The sequence below is a fragment of the Colletes gigas genome, unplaced genomic scaffold (genome assembly GCF_013123115.1).
Source record: "Colletes gigas isolate AHSC1104 unplaced genomic scaffold, ASM1312311v1 Colletes_gigas_Sc00008, whole genome shotgun sequence".
NCBI lineage: Eukaryota > Metazoa > Arthropoda > Insecta > Hymenoptera > Colletidae > Colletes > Colletes gigas.
In genome coordinates, this window is record NW_025106637.1 from 1,362,105 (window position 1) to 1,382,571 (window position 20,467).

Here is a 20,467-nt window from a genome sequence, read left to right on the forward strand (position 1 = left end):
CTGCTGACCCTTCTGCTGACCCCTGCTGACCACCACTGATGCTTCCAACAACGTACAACGATTACTACGAGCTCCTGCTGGTCTCTGCTTGCTTCTGCATCCCTCTGTAGGCCTCTACTACCCCCTGCTGACCCCTGCTGATCCCCCTGACCCCCCTGACCCCTGAAGACCCCTGCTGACCACTCCTGACCCTTGTTATCAACTTCTGACATGATGTATATGTATTAAAACTTTGTATAATGTATATCTATGACAATAAATGAAATAACTTCAAAGAATTCTATGTGTTCTCATCATTTTTCCTTCCTTTTCCTCTCCAAATCATTCCCTTAGTTATAAGACTCCCTGAAACACCTCGGAAGCCCTGAAACTCAGAAATTTGCTAAAAATTCAGCGTTTCCAAGAAATTCCAGGAATTTCCAGCTGTTTCAGGACTTTCCAGCTGTTTCAGGCTTTTCCAGCTGTTTCAGGCCTTTCCAGCTGTTTCAGGACTTTTTCGGGGGTCCAGGACTTTTTCGCTGTTCCAGGACTTTCCAGCTGTTTCGGGACTTTCCAGCTGCCAGGAATTTTTCGCTGTTTCAGGGCTTTTTCGTTGTTTCAGGACTTTCCAGCGGTTTCAGGACTTTCCAGCTGTTTCAGGACTTTCCAGCTGTCTGGGATTTTTCGCTGTTTCAGGGCTTTTTCGTTGTTTCAGGGCTTTTTCGCTGTTTCAGGACTTTCCAGCTGCCAGGAATTTTTCGCTGTTTCAGGGCTTTTTCGTTGTTTCAGGACTTTCCAGCGGTTTCAGGGGTTTCCAGCTGTTTCAGGACTTTCCAGCTGTCTGGGATTTTTCGCTGTTTCAGGGCTTTTTCGTTGTTTCAGGACTTTCCAGCTGTTTCAGGACTTTCCAGCTGCCAGGAATTTTTGAAATCTTTTCGAGGAACTTAGAAATTTTTCGGGTAAAAATTTTGTAAGAGAACTATAACTTGAACTATATCTTATAACTATGGGAGGAGGCTTTGGAGAGGTAAAGGAAGGTAGAAATGACGAGAAGACATAGAATTCTCTTAAATTATAACATTTATTGCCATAGATTTACATTATACAAAGTTTTAATACATATATATCATGGCAGAAGTTATAAACAAAGGTCAGCAGTGGTCAGCAGGGGCCAGCAGGGGTCAGAGGGGCCAGCAAGGGACAATAGAGACCAGCAGGGGCAAGCAGTAACAAGTAGTAATCGTTGTACGTTGTCAGAAGTATCAGGAGTGGTCAGCAGCGGTCAGCAGGGGCCAGCAGGGGTCAGAGGGGCCAGCAAGGGACAGTAGAGACCAGCAGGGGTAAGCAGTAGCACGTAGTACTCGTTATACGTTGTCAGAAGTATCAGGAGTGGTCAGCAGCGGTCAGCAGAGGGCAGCGGAGGCAGGCTGTAGCCAGTAGTAATCGTCATACGTTGTCAGAAATATAAGCGGTGGTCAGCAGAGTCCTGCAGGAGCTAGCAGAGCCTGGGGGAGGCTGGCACTAACCAGTAGTAATCGGTTTAGGTTGATAGAAGATCCTTTAAACACTTGTTAATACAACCAAGTTTAATGTATCTTACAAACAGTAACGTAACTCTTTACAATATCTTACAACTAGTTTAATAAAATAGACTGGATTAAGCAACTGTGATGCTAAAGGCTACAGTAACTAAGGATGCTAAAATCACCTCCGAATTTTCAAGTCGGTACGACAACCATATTGGTCCACGAAAGTCCATAAGGTGAAAGGTCTACTCGTATACCTCGTCTGTGGCAAAACGTTTACTTCCGGTTGCGAACGGCGAAAACAATTTATCGGACGGTCCGAGGAAAATAAACGCAGTCGCGAAAGAAACACACGAATTTCGTTGACCGATCGTTATATCACCGACGGGAAATTCACGACGGACTAGTTCGAAACTACCATCCGATCAGGCTCCGGTTCCAGGAAACAAAGCGTATCCGTGGCGCAAAGAAACTCTCTCCACCCCTTCGAAGACTTCCGGGCGAGGTCTTCGTCCAGTAAACATATTTACATAGAACCACGGACGAGGTATAGGGATAGACTATGCATCTTATGGAAGTTGATGTTGTACGAACTAAAGAACCAATGGTTTTCGGGCGACCTGTTCGTGCAAAGAACCTGTACAGAGGTTGTATCGCGTGCAACGCCTATTCTATCGTCTGTGATGGAACCTACCGGAAGTCGATGACGCGCCATGCTTACAATTAGAAAGTTCGCCAGCGCAGACTTCCGACACGGAGATGGTTTAAGTTCCCCCGACGCCCTTCCACCCTAATCAACGTCGAAATGATTCAATAAACGTTCGAGAAACCACCGAGCGATTTCGCGTAACGATTATTATTTCAGGGAAGTTTGATTACACGCGATCGACCTCGCCGCCAACGTGCTCGTAATTTTATCTTCCGGAAAATGTTTGGACGATAATGAATAATGACGTTTCCCCCGACTATTTGCCCCTACGTCGAGCTTCAACCCCCCCGGATCGGCCGGCCTCGTTTCTTCCAGGTTTTTACACCGGGCTTTTATAAGCTTCTTTCATCGGCAGATTCGGGCACAATGCCGCGTCATTATCGACACGACTCCCGGGGAACGGGAAAGGACGGAGGCTTATCGCCTGTTGCCAGCCTAACTCGTTCTCATTTAACTTTCGCAATACTCGTCGTCTCGCTGACGGGGAGTGTGTCTCGCGAACTCTCCAATCGTCCGTGAACTTTTCGCGAACCGTAACTGATTTCCACCAGAAATTACTCTTCCTATTACCGTCCCCACCCCCGCAGATTCGAATATCTTCTGCAGAGAGACTATTATTCTCTAACGATATTTGGAACAACTTCTCGCGTTTAATCCCTTCCCGTTGATTCGCGAAGCGAGGAAATACGAGTTATCGCTATTGTCTTTTTCGAATAGAATTGGTACAAGTTCGATCAGATTAATTTTAAAGGCGGTAAGAAACACTTTTGGGCATCACAGACGCGTCGAATAAATTGTGACGGGTTGCTGTTGCGAGAAGAAACGAACTCGCGGCGATTATTAAAGCGGACGTCAGGATTCCCCGAAACAATCGATCATCCCGATAGAAGGCGGTGGACGGTTTTCATCGAAAAAGTTGAACGAAAACATATCGAGGAAACGATCGAGATCGGGGCTCGCACGTCTCGATGAACCCCGCACTGACGAATCTGTTTCTACGGCCACGATAAAGGATCGTTTCGCGTGTCCCGAGATACGACCAGTTTATCCCACTGGCGAAAAATCGCCCGTGACAGTTTCCTCTATCTTCCCGTGGCTCCTTCGGGAGAGAAAAATTGCCGATTCTCGCGAGACGAAGCGGAGACTCGTATGGTAAAACTTTCGAAGCGACTCCGGGTAAAGAGACAGCGGGAAAGACAATAAAATAGTGGAACGGGTTTCGGGGTAGAGAAGGAATCGACTCGTCACCGAAACGTGGAAAACATTCTAAGCCGGTTACACCTAGAAATTTTTATCCAACGAACGGGGCAAAGTTTAAGGAACGTTCTCGATTTTTTAATTGCCACAGCTCCGGTTCGAATATTTACATTTTCCCTGTCGTTGCTTTGCCCAAATGTTTGATGCACGGACGCGAATTTTATTTGCACGTTTCGTTTATATGTAGCGTAGCCGCGGATAGCAGCCAGTCCGTAAATAAAATTGCAATGAACCTCGGAGTTCGACGGATGTATGGACCACGCAAAACGAGGCCAGTTAAATCAGCAGAAGTGGCTACGAGGCCACGGGCGAGAAAGACAAGAGGGAACGAGACGGAAGAAGAATTCCTTTTCCCTTGACACCAGCTAGGTGCTTGGCAGCCTGCTGCTGGTCGGTAAATTCTTGAGTAACGATAATTTCGCGATACCTTACTCGCCGTTCGTCTACAACCGGTTCTCTTCGTTGCCGGATAACGTTAGAGCTTTGGTGCCGTGCCAAGATACATCTGCCAGCACTCACCGAACCTACGTACACGTTCTCCTGTATATATACAGGACCTCGTGATTCCCAAACCCCCCGAAATCGAAACCATCCCCGTCGTTCGTCACCCTGGTTCGATCTTCTTCTTCTCTGTCGCAGCCCCCCCTTTTCGTCCCTCTTTCTTGTCGGTCGCGTGACGTTGCACGTGTAACGAAATCGATTGTCCATCCATTCGAGCTCGATTTCCACCGAGGTGGACGCCCTTTCGTCGTGACGCCCGGTAAAAGAACGCGTTATTTATGGCCGACACGCAGGCGCGCATCGCTGAAATTAAATTCTGACGGTTCTCCGTGCGAAGAACGTTCCATTAACGATACGTGCCCATCGAATTACTTTCAGTTAAATTGGATCGTTCACAGACCATTTTGTGAACGTCTTAAAGTATACTCCGGTGAAGGAATAAATGAGTAAACGGCGCATTACGTATCTCGACGCCATACGTTTTATTATAATTTCCGTTCCTCCGTATGCAAAGAGCTAGAAGTCAAGAAGAATGTTGCTACGGCTGAATGTCGTTAGCAACCTTTTACGCTGTCGTGGATTTTAACCAGATGCAATTTGTTCGACGATAATGAAATTCCATTCCGTGCTTTCGATTCTCTTTATATGGAAGGGTGTTACTGTACGCGATTTCCAGCGAACCTTTTTGATCGAGAATAGAATCTTATTCGCCGGAGGATCGTGAAAATCGGTCCGTGGCCGAACGAATATAACGGGCAATAAATTAGTAAAACGCTCGACGTATTTTTATTCCCGCTATCGTTCTCCAGCGATTAAAGAAGCTTCTCGCATTTAACCTGGGCTTAGCGATGCATTAATTTTACAGTCGGAAGGATCGGGGTCCGTTCCGTTTCTTTCTACTATCGTTAGCTTTAACAGCGGTATCCGATTATCTCTGTTTCACCGAGTCCCTTCTCATAATTGAAATATCGTTCCGTAATTTTAATCGGGATCAAAACGATTGGTAATCCCATCTTCAAGAAATTTCACCGTGTTTCTCGATACATCTTGATTTACGTTCTCTTTATTTGGACAATAAAATATATACGAGGAATTCTTTCTATACTGTGGTTTATAAGAGTTTTAAATAATATTCCAGTTGCAGTATGGCACGAACAATAATTCTGGGTGACCCAAATTCCGGTACAACTCGACGCCAGACCCCGGAAAAAGCTGCCAACGTTGTTGCAGAATTTTTCCGATATTAGTTTAAAACGTATAAAATTTTCTCGCGTTTAATAGCCGGAACTTCCGACCGAACTTTTGAGACGTCAGGGGACATGGACGGGAGTTAATTTTTGCTTCTAAACTTGTTCTTCTCTGAGGAATCCACTCTATCTCTCGATGCAATATCACGTTACGAAATAAAACGAATATAATCCCTGTATTTAAAGGGAATTGTCTGATTTTTTATATACGTCGATTTATAGTTCAATCTCCGGCACGAAAGGCACGGAGATCAGGATTTTCTTTAAAAAATGAAGCGATATAGTAAAATCTCCGAGTTCCTCGTCCATTCGTTTTTCCGGAGGTTTTCTTTCATACTTCCTGATAAGCTGCACCGTTGAAATTTGGTACGCGGTTTCCTTGGCGTCCGAGAATAATAGGAAAAATCCTGCTATCTTAATGGGACAAAAATCCAAGTTTGTTTGACTGCACCGAAATTTCATCTGAGCTCGAGCCCAGTTCTACCTAAGTTACCGGCGACTTCTGTTCCAGTCGTTCCAGCATCAAAGTTCATGATTTTCCGATAAACTTTCGAGATATAAAGCAGAACGGAGACCGAGATGTTTACATTTTTATATCCAGGGCGCGTAAAAACCAGGGGCCGTAATAAATTGAGAAACATTGAAAACGAGGAACGTTCGATCGCGACGAACGGATCGGATCGATCGACGTCGATGTGGACCCGAGGTTCGATCCTACGAGACGTCGCGCTTCACAGTATGATTAACATGATGAAAACGCCGCTTTTTACCGAGTCTGCGAACCGAATGAACGAAGTTCGTGAATGCGTTCGTGCCTTTTTATCCTTCTACGCTCGAGCCCCTCTTTTTAGACCGTTCGTTCGCCCGTTCTCTGGCTCTCTTTCCATCCCTCGCCCCAGATGCCAGGCCAGAAGGAAAAGAGACGAGCGGAAAAGCGAAAAGTGAATACTGGGAAAATGTGATTCGTGAAGTACGGCCGTGGCCGCGGGGCTTTGCATTACCATTTTGGCCCTTGGCCAGTCTTACCTATGGATGTCGCTCCTATGATACGTCGTTGCGCGAAAACACTTGGACCGTATCGCGGTCTTATTAGGCGACGTACAGAATATTATCCCTTACGATTGTTTTCGATTGCTACAAAATTCTCGCGTCCACCTCGAACGCGCGACGACGGGGGATAAAGGTATTTTCGAGATCATTACGGTCAGCTTCGTCACGCGCGTCTCTGCTTTTCGAGCACGAAAGATCCCGTGTTTCCCATTTTTCTTCCCGTCCGGGAACACCATGACTAACGACCGCGTGGACAGTGGTCGACGTTCAAAGACCGCGGATGAAAATGACGAGGGTCGTCCAGGATATCGCGTGACACGGGTAATGTAATGGGCCCTCGAAGCTTCGAGCACCAACGAGGATCCTCGACCGTTTTAACGCTACCTCGAATAAACGTATGCAAATCACCATCGATCGTGCATGATTATTATTATCATTTCTTGGTTAACATAATATTTGCTGCATTCGAGAGAACTGGAAAGACAGATTCGAGCATTTCTCGCTCGCCTACGCAAACAACCGTTCTTGTGATTCGCGTCTACCACGACAGCAATCTTTTCTTCCCTGTTGTCGCCCGGTGGAATGAACGCGGCCGCGTAAAGAAACGGCGAATGCATCGACGAGGCATCGATGTTCGGAAATTCGATAGATCTTTGTACTCCGACCACGATCGCGGTGGTCCTTTCCTACGTGTCTATCAAATTCCCTCGTCTAGGAAACTTTGTGTACGGATCGACTACCCTGTCATAGGAATGAGTTTGCATCGAGTTTGCCAGGAAAGAGATAGTTTACGTATCGGAAGCGTCTCGTTCTTCCCCCGGTCGTGGAAACTTTTCACGCTCGCGTGGTACATGCATCCGCGTTCCGAATTCTCGGAATATTCGGCTCGCCGGTAATCAGGTGTTTACCTCTTTCGTTCGTTGCGAATTCGGATTCCAAGGAGTGTTTTTAATTGGGCCGGCGCGGGCATTCGCAAATTGTTGGCTGCACTAATATTTGCTCGGAGGCTAGTCCGGTTTTTTTCCCCGCCGAACGGCCTCGTATTTTCGCGATTTTTCATTTGCAAAGCTCTTGAATTTTGGGACTCGCCCTTCGCTGCAACTCGAGGATAAATAAGAACCTCCACAGTACCTTGCGTGTGCAGTGAACGTGCCTTAAAAGGCTTTGGTTTCGATGACCAAGTAGTAGAGCATCGAATACATTTTTAAATATACTGTATAATAGTAGTTATGTAAGGGAATATTACTAGAATACCTTCTATTTGTTTTTAAGGTTTCACTCAAAAATGTTAATTAATGTTTGCAATGGTTTTCATTAAAATGTTTAATAACTTCGCGAGAGAAAAATCATATCGGAGAATTTCGAAGGATCTTGAAACATCTACAGTGGTTTGTGAACGTTCAGAATCGAGTACCGTCTCCGAACGTTTCGACTTTTCTCCCCCTTAAAAATGATCGCGCCGACGAGCATCGTCGTGTTTAAAAAAACTCTGGTTCCTCTGTTTTGGCTTGTTCTCCAGACTTCCAGGTCCGTATTCTACCCGAAGCACGCACCGAGTCGAGTAACTACGACGAGTCAAAGTATCGACGAGCTTGGAGGAGTTATTGTTATCGTGTTCGTCTCTCCCCGTTGTACGATTTCGACGATCGATTCGCGGGAGACTCGAAAAGGGAGGATTCCCTCTCTGTGGTTTCCCTGTTGGAGGAACGAATAAACCCTCGAAAAGCCTTTCATACCCCTTTAAAGAAAGCTGGCACCGGTTGGGCTTTGAAATGGACCTTGGCACCCGAATTACCAGCGTCACAATGCAAACGCGGATCCGTACGTGGAAAGCTCCTTTATCAGAGACTATGCAGAGAACGTCCCACCGCATTAAGCCAGATTTCCGCGTATTATCGTCTCTTCGTTCGCTTCTGCTTTTTGTCCGACGGGGACAGAAACTCTTTAGATGGAAGATACAAGAATCGCGTTCGTTATTATAGAGAGCATATTCCTGTGAGTGGGAGCCACTTCAGCATCGAACAAATACGCAGAATGCCTCTCAACCGATGATACGACCCAAAAACGGCCAAATATGCGCGAAAATTAACAACAGATTTATTAATCGAACTCGATGGGAACCGTGCGTGTTTTCAAACGCAACAGTACGCCCCTGCTGCTATCGATGTTCGACTTTTCCTCGAGGGAGTGTCACCCTCGTTCGGGGAGCGTTCGAGGCTCGTGTGAAATTTAAATACGATCTGAACCTAACGTCAAATTATTTCCCGCCTGGTAGACTCGATCCTTCGCAAACACTGGCGTCTCGAGTCGCCATGAACTCGACATGTCTTCTTTTTAATGTATGTTTGTTTCGTCCATCGAGATCGACAGAAAATGTGGAGGAAAGTAATTTCATAATTTGTGCTACGCTAACGAGAATGCATTCGTTCTGTATGCAGATTCTACACATAGGTCTTCCAATTTCGACGTAACTGGTTCATAAATTTATACCTCTTTGCTCGCTTCGAGTGGTTCAACAACGCTAGAATAACTACTGAATCAAAGCCGTACAAAATATATCAAACTAGAAATGTCCTATTCCAGAGAGAGATTCTACTTATTACGTCTGACTATAACGTCTTCATCTACTGTTCCATTCTTCGCACGGACGCATTTTGGTTTCTTTCCTCCCCATAAAGATTCTTTTGATATTTCTACGTATTATACAAGCTCCACTTTAGAATAGACCTTTCGGTTAAAGAAAGTCTCGTGAAATTCATTGGAAGCGATAGAACGAAGCGTAAGCCCAGCCAAGCGTACCTTAACGCGAACGTTAACACCAATTGATCGCGATTCCGCGCAATTTCTATTAAGAAAAGAACTATTCTCGGGTTTCGTCGATGCACGAAAAACAACGCTCGGGGAGCGCGGTGGGCGGTGTTTGTTTCCAAGCTCGCTTAAATTGCGCTTGAAACGCGTGTGTCGACGGTGCAGCAACCTTCGCTTTTGTTCTTGAGGCTTGCAACGAGTACGCGCAATAGCGGAAACACAGAAAGCAACGTTGGCTTCGCGAATTTTTCCCTGGTCGGTCTTACGGGGTAGCAAAATGAAACCGAGAGCTGCTTTGGCGGCAAGTTCTCCTACGCTAGTTTATTTTATTATAAAGAACTTGATCAGCGCGAAAGGCAAAGAAATCCATATTAAAACAGGAAAGCAAAGTCTTGGAAATGTTTTAATACGAGTTCAATGATCTTCCCGACCGAAACCACGACTATCGTCCAACTTTTAGAGATCCCTACCAGACTGCTTAATATATGGGGATGACTTTCGTATTTCCGCTAAAATCAGGATGCTCGTACAAGCTGCACTGTCTTTGTTGTCGCAAGATTAACGAGGTATCTCGCGGAACGACTTGTTGTTCGCCGTACGTGAACTTGATGCCTGTATAACGAGACGCTTTCGTTGTTCCTGTACGTAAGATTGAGTTTTCCCGGGTAGATCGTCGAGAAAATCGCGAGCAGACTATTAAACGATGACGGAGCTTTTGAATGTTACGTGCTCGACTGACAGAATTGATATTTCGTTTCTCTGGTCGTTCATCAGACTATCAAACGAAACGAAAAAGTCAAAAGTTGTATTAGATTATAGTGTGATACAGGGGATCGTTGTAGAGAAGAAGATGGTCAGTAATTTTCTGATGATAGGGAAATTTCGATGGCTATCGACTGTTTAAAGATCACTTTCCTGACGATAAAGTTTCCTATCGTGGAAAAACGACGGACTTTCAGGCGATCACGTCGCATCGTCGACACGCAATTCCACGCAACAACAGGCCGGGTCCATTCGTCGGATCCCGATATCCGGAAACGAGATGCGGAAAGCGATATGCGTGTCGATCATTTCCACCGCGAGCCACCGAAACGATGTATTGTGCAAGGAATCGCAATCCGCTTCCATAGAAAATTTAGAAAAATTAATCGACGTTTTCCGCCCTCCCAAAGTAATCTCTCGAGGACCATCGACGAGACTCTTTTTAAACGAATATTCCGAGAAATTCTTGGACCCTGGAGAAACGTACCAGCGGCGGAAAGTAAGCGAAATATGTTGCCGGACCGACTTCCGCGTTGCACTTTTGAGCACTCCGCGTCCGTCGTTTCTTGCAACGGTGCTTGCGAATTACCTGAAAAGTTTCATCGAAGTTCCATTATCCCGGAATCTCCGATCTCTTGAGCGGTCTCTAGAGGAAAGACAACAGCCTGGCCGGGCGAGATAGAGTGGTAAAAAGAACGGGTAACCAGACACGATGCTACGCGAATTTGAAGCATCTTCGTGAAATCGCGGCTGCGTTCTCCGCGATCAACCATCACCCGCATTCCCGACGTTCTTACGCGGAAATACCCCGTTCGTCCTACGCGAACAGCGTGCCATTTGTATTTTGGAGGGCTGCCAGAGACACGCGAGTTACCGGTAGGGAGAAATTTAATTGTTCGAGAATTCGGATTACCGTTCCCTTCAACTGTAATCCGATTATGGGTATTCCCCGCTTCAATTACCGGTTCTGAGTCGGTGTAATTGCACCGAAGTCTACTGGCCGATGCAGTTCTCGTCAGCGAGTCAGAGTACGTTGGTAAATTGCCTTTACGGGACGGGGACCCCTGTCAGTTCATTTATCAGTTTAAACCGAACGATCGACTTCGTTTCGCCGCGAGAACGACCCTCGTCGGATTCCCTCCAAACTAGAGTTCACGATCCAGACCCTAAGCTGTCAAGGTTCTCAGGCTCTGGGAATCACGGGGAATTATTGCAAAAATTATTCGAGCAATACAGAGCTTTATAAGAGCGTCTTATCGAATGAATAAATCCCAGGAATGTTTTAGATCCTGTCAAGAGGGATTTTCCCGGGAAATTCAGCACGCTGCGGTAACATAACGCGCCGCGTAGGATACAAACTGTGTACTCGACATTAACAACGCCTCCCAAATCGAAGCTCGCGGCTCGCAGACATTCTCCGGGTTAGATTCATGCAGATTGGCCGAATTGAATATCAGGATTAAATCCTGCCGGGACTCTCCCAATAAGGGAAGTTCTCTCAGTAGGAATTTCACTCCGGAAATCTCGGTGGCTCGGTAGACACCGAGTACCAACGTAACGAACTTTACCCTATCCCGTAACACCGTCTACACGCGACTCCCACGTCGACGAAACACTTTGATTACACATTAGTACGAGTCTAAGTACTAATCTAGACGAAACAGTAATCAGCAATGTAAATTGTTTGGATTCGCGGCACGGTGCGACGTTGATCAGTAATCTTCGTTCATTCTTTGAAACGAGTACGCAGAAAAAGTATTTATAATTCTGAGAAAAGAAAGTTTGGACGAGAATTCACCATGGACCGAGACTCGAGTCCTACTTCCGGTCCCGCGTCGTCCGATAAGGGAGCGTAAGAAATCGCGCGGAGGTTCGAACGCGTTAATACCATTTTCGAGCATTAATCCTTCGGTGGAATACCGTTTCTCGCGAGTAAACGGTTAGCAAACAGAAACGAAAGCCGGGGGAAGATGGTGGGCGGTGGAGGAAGTGGATTTTAGCAGATTAGAAACTGGAACCGCATCTTTCTAACGACGCCCGGACGTTCCCTGTGTTCGTCGAGGTGTGTAACCGCGAGTAAGATGATGAAGAAGGGGCCTGGATGCGGCGCACACGCCGAATACGCGCCCGTCTCGCGAAACTTTCAAGTTTGGAAGCTTACCAAAGAGTAAATGGTGATGGCGGTTGCGGTGGCGTTCGCGGGACACCGGGTCTCGGCCGCGTCGTACCTTAAAACTTGGCAGCTGCGGCTTTTAAGCATTTTCGGTAGCGCCAGTGTCTCATGCGAGGAATGCCAAAAATTCATGGGACCTTCTCGAACTTCCAAGACCGTGGAAATTTACGGACGCACCGCGAAGACTGCGTGCTCAACATATTCGATAACGATGGAGAATAAAAAATACCATGACGGATGGACTTTGTGAAATACTTCCAATATCGGTGGTCCAGATGTACGGATGAACGCAGGTGATGTATGGACAGGACCATTTACACGGGATAATGGTCCCAACTTGAGCTCCACGAACAACATTATTCTTCCGTACCAGCCGCGACACATTGTGGCTGGAAAGTTTTTTAATCAGCATCATGCCCGGGATAGAAAGTCGAAGGGTTCTTGGCATTGGCAGTGGCTGAAGCATAGGGGAGCCGTTTATATACGGGCGGAAAGAAACCATTACAAATTACGACAATCTATCGGTAACGGAATGAGATACATAAATCGAGCCGGGAAGTAAAACGCAGTGAAAGCCGGAGGAACGGTTTTCCCGAGGATATGGAATTGATCTACTCCGGAGAGGTCGTTGCATAAGAAGAAGAAGAAGAAGAAGAAGAAGATGAAGATAAAGAAATCGAGGCGGACGAGAAAACTGCAGCTTGTTCCAACAGGTAGCTGCGAGAACGATTACGATTTAAAAGCTATCCTATTGTCGCGGCCCGTCACATTTCTCGCGGTTAATTTGAGATCGTGCGATCGAATTAGTTCCGTCAAACCCGTCCTTTCCTTGCAACTAATTCCTTTGCATTTTGCTCCCTCGTTTCTTACACGGCGCAAACTTTTCTTCGAAGTTCAGGGCGAAGAAGAACAAACGTCGAAGAGACATTTCGAGTATTATTTATTCATGCTCGCGAGGTTGTGGTAATCAATTCGAGGCAACTTGCACGGCAAGGCTATATCCAGGGAAGCTATTATTATTATTGGGCAGCTCGGTCCTCCCAGACATCTCGCATTACTTATACAAACGACTTCGGAGTTCCTTTCAATATTCGAAGATATCGCGAACGATGACCAGGCTGGCCATCAACCGCAGACATTTGCCAATCGAATTCACGAGATATCGCGAGACCAGCCACCGAGTTGAAATATGGTCGTGTTGGTCATTCGATCGAAACGAACATCCGTCTTCTAGCTGATACTCCATGGAACCGCTCTTGTTCACCGACAACGGTTTCCCAGCTCGGTTATTCTTCCAACGAGGCGAGTAACATCGTCTCGCCCGGTTCCATAACGTATCGTTCGATTTGAAACCGGACGGAATATTAGAAACTTTGTCAAAGAGTGGAATTAAGGAATTCTTAAAAGAAACCTGATCATTGCATGGACCAAATATAGAATAATATATTCAACTGCTCAAGGGTTAAATAATATATTTCCATCGAACTGTGGAAGAATAAATAATCGGAGACTGGTCTGGGGATATCTAAGAGACTCTAGCTCTAACGAGAAATATGAAGCAATCATACTTCGAGCTCAGGGATCAAGAAAACACGATATCAAAAGAGGTGGCACGAATTTCACGAATCCTGGAACGATGACGTCGCTTCCAAGAATTTTTGTGATTCAAAATTGCGGTGGTTCCGGTAAATTTTTCGGTCGATTTTGAACACTGATGCTGGGAGAACACGGCATCGAAGGAGGTGGCATGATTTTCACGCATGGTTCCGTTACGTCGACTCCGAGGAATTTTAAAGTTGGTTCCATCGGTACCAGGAGAACATGATCGCAGATGAGGTGGTACAGTTTTAGCTATTAACGAGAAGAACCCTTTGTTTAGCAGTGCAAGTTCTCTATGCATCGAAACACTTGCTTTCAGAATAAATTTCAATACTAAAAGTGTATTAAAGTTGCAAGATAAAAGTCATCAAATCAACGATTATTCAAAAAGGTAGCACAGGTATGATCATCTCTACTACAAGTTGTTAGAGTAGGAGCCAAGTAATGGAATTACGCTCCAAAGAACTCGACAGGTTCTTCATTTTAATCAAGTGTCTTTTTCCTCGATGATCCAAAGGTGTTTCCGTGGAAAATCGAAACATCGAACGCAGAGATATTAAAAGTTGGACAGAAATAGGGGAATGTGGAGTCTGCTATGAGAGGGGGAGTGAGAATGGAGGCGAGACGCGATCGGAAAAAAGTCAGAAAGATGTTGGAAGTCGCGAATTCAACGGGCCACGCCTTTGCCTCGCCGCCCCTTGAAAAGTTCCTGGACCGCGACTCCGTTAAGAACCTCGAACGTCGTACTTTCCAGTTGCTGCATCGAGACTTTTCGAGGGCTTTCCAAGACCCGCTGGACATTTCGACTTACACGCGAACGCGTTAAGAGCCTCGACTTCTGGCCGTGTCGTCGGCGTGAAAAATCGACGCCGGACTTATCGTCCATATCCACAAGGTATCCCCTCCCACGCCCATCAGACCGTATCTTCTCTTGACACGTCGCTGTCATGAATATCGCGGAGGAATATTACCATCGACCCTGCTCGACGCTCGCAAGGATGACCGTACTTATCGATTCAATTAATTAGTTGCTCGCACTAATCCTTGGACTACCGCGCCAGAGTCCATTAGAAAGACCCACTTAATTATTTCTTTAATAATTCATCGACTCGCTCGAATTAATTGCCATTTTTCGAATCCCTTTTAAACTAGTTAATCTTACGTGGACCGAAATTAAATAATTCTACGATACTTTTTACGGCTCGAAAGAATTTTAAGTGGTAAAATGGGAACGTTTGGTGTCGCAGGACGGTCTCTATAATACGATTAGCAGGATCTACGTACACGGAAGGGAAATGCTGCTCGATACATATGCAGCGACTCGCTGGCGAACGACGTCCCAGCGAAATGGAACTATTTTTCACGGAACAGCGAGCCGATGTAACCAGAAGAACTTCCAGTGAAAAATTTAACGTGCGCGGCCCGAAACTGCAGTTTCACAGTTTTGATCGAAACGCGGCGATAACTCACGCCGGATTTACAATCCGTGCTTGTTTCGCAGCGGCGAACCGACCCGGGAACAGAGTCACTAGGAGAACTTGGGCGCCTCGTATACTTCCGGTCCCTCCATTCGAAGCGAGACTAATCGAACAACGCTCCGCCATGACGTTCCGCTCCCGAAAACGTTCGAGCGTCTGGAAAATCGCGAAACGCTGCCAGGAACAAAGTCGAAAACTAGCGCCTCGTCGAGAGAGAGAGTTTGTACAGTGCATTACGCCAAATGTAGATTCCGATCGAATGGCGGAGCATGCAATTGAGTCCTGGTGGGATAACGGAAGCTTAGACAGTCCCGGAAATGAAAGTAGACCCTTTGGTTGCGATAAATCATGCACTCGATTACCCACGGAGAATCCACTTTGATAAGGATTTCCCTGTGCTCTGTGGCTTCGTAACAAGCCCCCCGGGGATTCTCGATTCGCTAATGCCCCGCGATTAGGGAATCGGTCAGGGTGTATTGAATGAAAGCATCGACGGACCAAATTTTCCTGCTCGCGATTATCGATCGCTTACCGATTGATTCGATAACGTCTCGCAGGCTTCTATCTCGGGGATGATCCTACGTGTAAAAATGAGTCGAGAAGAAAGAACAATATTTTTTCGTTTGGGGTTCCGTTTTCGAGATAATTGAATTCAAAAATTCATCAGACGCGCGAGCGATCGAGCGCGATCTGTCCGACGCGTCTGTCCATTAATCACTGTTTCTACTTACGCGGATGCCCGGAGCCGCACTTTATCGCGCGCATGCTCGATGAATCATCCAAGTCTTTCTCGAAACCGGAGCCGTAAATTTAAGAATGTTGTTTTAAATATTCATTCGAAAATGACAATGAGAATTTCGAAGGTGTTCGAAATTTAATGTTCACGACCACATACTTGAACCCTAAAGCGTTCATCCTGAAGGGTGCAACGTATTAGATCTCTCCTCCCGCTCACATTGGCTAGCTTGCATGCAACGATCCGACTAGTCAGCACAACTTCCGCCTACAAAGGGTTCCAAATTGCTGCGTTCGTTTCATCTTCGACATTAGACGAGGCGAACATATCGCCCCAGACTATAGCAAACTTAGTTGGCCGAAGGTGGATGCTTCGTGGATGGTACTTCCTCCCGTAGTCCGCCTACAGAGTGTTCGACGAGATATTCGACAAACTTGGCATCGACATCGGTAACGGAATTCATATAAGTATACTCGATATATCTTTTGTGGACGCTTAGTTCACTGAGCGGACCTGGGGGATCTAGGGTCAAGCATAATCGTTGCTGCTCTGACTTTCTTGAGATACCCCCAGTGTCGCACGGAGTATTTCAAGAATTCTATTAGACCCTCTGTGGCTGACCTCCGGAACAGCATTCCACCTAAATTCAGACAAGCTGCCCACTTTGCATTCCTTCAAGACAAATTGGTACAACTGTTCGTGTACCAGAGCCACCATAGTCACTGCGCGAGCGAATGCATGTATCCTTGCTTCTATTTTCTCTATTTGCATACTCTATATCTTTGTTTTACACGTACACCACGCCCGCATGCGAGCGTGCGCGTTTTATTGCTTCGCTTTTCCGCTTCACATTTTCGTTTCACTTTATTTTAATATTTATACTTTTACTTTATCGCTGTATCAATCTCTTTTTTCCCCGTTCGTCGGTATTTTAATAAAAATTATAATTATCAGATATAAAAGGGTTCTACGAAAGCTTGCGTTCCCGCAATTCGCATAAAATTTACTTTTGTCCGTGGTTTCGATTCACACGTGACACGTACACGGGAGCTGGTACAAGGATGGATGTAAAACTTGTATTCATTATTCGGAAATAAAATGTGCCGAACTCTGTAACCGAATACCCTTTAATTGGGCATTGTTCTGGAGCAAACTTTTTCAATGGGGAACCGAGTTGTAAAAATTGTAGGTTCTGTTAACCGAAAGGTGAAACGAGCGAATTTCTATATCAGCCAGAAGGTAAAAGTTATGCAATTTCAGTACACGAATATGGTTGAATTTTTATAACAAAATGAGTCGGAGCTACGACACAGGAGACCGAACTCCGCTGAATTCAACTTTGTTCCTCCATTGTTAGTCTCCTTTCGAGCCGCCTATTGTCTTCTTCTCTTTCAAGCGCCTCTCCCGAATAAATCTGCACGACACAACAGCGACGAGCGTGCTTCGTCGAATAGCGAAAATAAATTTCTATCGCGTTCGTTCGTTTTATTAGCATTCCTTTGACTCGGCGGGCGTATGCTACAAGGATCAGGCCTCCGGCTTCCGGGCGTTCTTTTCTCCTTTTCCCGCGGCGGGTTTACGTAGACGGACGTAATACGAATCGGTCGAAAGTCGGATAGGATTTTCCGCCGGCGCTACGGAACGCTTTGATTAAAGGCAACGATACCGAGTTCGTTATACGGTGGCTCTCGGTTAAAGAGACACTCGAAACTCGCGGGTCCAGAAGCGAATTTTTCGGTATAATTAGCGCCGGACGAAAAACCGAGGGAAATGCGGCTCACGTCGCCGAGACGAACCCGACGTTCAGACAAGGAGGACGTGATTTCCATTCTGGACCGGCCTTCGTTTAGATTGCTATCGTTTCGACGTCGAGTTTCAACGACGTAAGCCCGGCGTCTCTCTTAATCTGCTATCCGTCCCCTGGCACCGCTCGAAGTTCAAACGTTTTCCAGTTCACCTTTCGATAACCGGAAAAGCCAAAGGAACTCCGTGTTCCCGCGAAATCTTTGCTGGTCCGAAGATGTTTACCCTCGCTGTATGTACTCCTCGAGTTAAGGATCGCGGCGATCGCGCTATGAAGATAAATTGTTTTCACGGGAAACAGCCAGTCGGTAGAACGATAACCGAAAGGAAACGCGACGCAGATTGCTGCCGTTCCTCTTTTTCTGCCACCCCCGCCGTCCCCCGTCCCATCGTTGCCAAGAGAACGGATCAATTCCACTCTGTTTGTCTTTGAACATGATGGGAATTTATGGTCGCCGGCACGCTACGGTCGTTCTACTCGCTGCAGATGGTTACAGGGCGACGCTAAGATAAGACCAAGACAAATTCTCAAAGCGAGGCGGAGGAGTTTGGTGCACGCTGCGGCGAGGGAAACAAGGCCGGGGCAGACGAGCAGGAGCGACACGAAAATTCATCGGGACAAAGACCGATGTGGCGTAAAGGCTGTCTCGCTGCGACGTTCTCGTTCAGCCACCGTTTTAACACTTCTTCGGCTCACGTACGGGTTTATCTTCCACGTAGCGATCGGGGGCTTCCTAATCCCACCGCGATTACTTTCCCGAGCAGCTCCGGTAAACCTTGTAACCCTTTTGTCGAGGCTTCGAGGATCCAACGTGGAAAGGCGAGACGAGGGATTTAATGCACCGTGAATGTTATTTTAATTTTTTACATCCCCCGTATGGATATTTGCTTCTCCGTGGTTCGGTTCTTCCGATGCAATCGCGACTGGATCGATCGTGTCGACACGTTGGACGATTAGGTTCTTTCGTTAGAGCGATAAAACACTATTAGTACGTGGCGCGGGTATAAATGGACCTTGAAGCAGCCTGTACGTCACGGCGATACGGTCGAAGCAAGAATAATTGAGAGGGTCGATCGAGCCGGGTGTATTAATTCCGCGTTTCGAGACGCGTCGGTGAAAGAGCTAATCGCGGCGACCTACGGTCATCAATCTCGTTGCTGGTGCCGGTCGATCCGCCCTCGTCCTTCAAAACTGCGGGCCGCTGATAACGAGATAGGTCGCGGGGATAATTTTTCGCTGCGATGCCGACGGTACGCAGCTGGAGAAGTAACCCGGTGGCGCGTTTCCATTAGCATCGGTTAAAAGTGCTTTCCATTAGCGTCGACAGCCCACGGGAACAAAGGGGTCGGAGAACGAAAGGCGAGCGAGCTCGCGCGATAGAAGGGCGCGGTGAAACGAGGATGATGCCCGCTGAGAAAGACCAGCGGAAAGAGGAGCGCGAAAGGTCGGAGGGCAAAAGGACCGACGGATAATGGCGCTTGCTCCGGGGCTGCTGGCCTAGGTGCGCGCCTACTCAAAATAATATTGCAGCGCGATGGGGCCTTCATCAATCACGCGCCCTAATGAAAAGCCTAGCGTTAAAGCTGCAGCGGTGAATGAGCCAGCCGGACCGACTAAACTCCCCGAACCCACCCCCCCATCGTCGATGCACCCGCGGAACGCAATAATTTTCTGCGCGAAGAACGTGGAACCGAATACCTCGCGCCAACTCTGAAACCCGTTGGCGAAAGGTTGATTGTTTTGGGATCGTATTTCAATCGCGACCGATACCGTCGAAGGTATTTTTAATAATCTCCGGCGAAACAATTTCGGGCCGAGGGCAGCGACAACAGCTTTCGTCGGAATAGTTTGTCTTTGTTATTGCACGGGCCATTCCCCGCGTCGAATCGATCCCTTTCGCCGCTCGATCTCAGCGATTTTTATTAAATCGCGCCGCCCGCGGTTAAACTATCGACGATTCGAGCTACCGTCTTTGCTCTCTATCTTGATAATACTTTAATAACTATTTAATTTAATCAGCGCGAAGAAACCATCTCGGAATCGAACTAATTGCTTCGCTCCGCCGGAAAATTGCCAGTATAAATTCTTATTCTACGAAAGACAGGAAGCTGGGAGGTTTGATACCAAGCGGTGCATGGTCAACGTATTCTACTCGCGAGCACCTCTTTCTTCAGAGTCCTGCTAATGGAACCTTTCAATTCCGGGTCAAGAAAATGCTCGGGCCTCGCTATCCGCTCGATCTCGATTCTTTGCATTAATAGCCACGCGGAATTTACGCGTCTTTCACGTTCTCGGCGACCTTGCCGCGGTGCTCGAGCTTTGCTCTCTTTTCGTGCACCCTCCAGTTCCTCGTCATTGGCGCTCTTTCCTTGCGTTTGCCTTTATTCTCGAGCTGGCACACCTGTCAACACTCCGCTAATATACGGGCCACTTGCCGCTGAATGGCCCTCGAAATCTTTATTTCGCCAAGGCTACGCGAGACTTGTAAACGACCTTCCGACGCGGGGTAACGGTCCTCCCCCGTAGTTTTTCTTTTTCCCTATTTATCCCCGGGTTCTCCTTCGTTTTTCTGGGGAATACTTCTCGTTGCGTATTTAAGACGCCCGCAAGTACAATCGTTCGACGGAAAGAACCAAACGTTCCAGACGACAGCGTTTACATCGCCGCTTACACCATTCGCTTCATTAAACTTCACCATTTGATGAAAACCATCGAGTTAACGACGATACCGAAGGGCTTAAGAAATCTCATCCCGAGGACAACGGATGCAACGCTTCTGTTCTTCGTTTCTCCTTTTGCTCGAGACACCTGTCGCTCTCTCCGACTCTCTGTTAATGC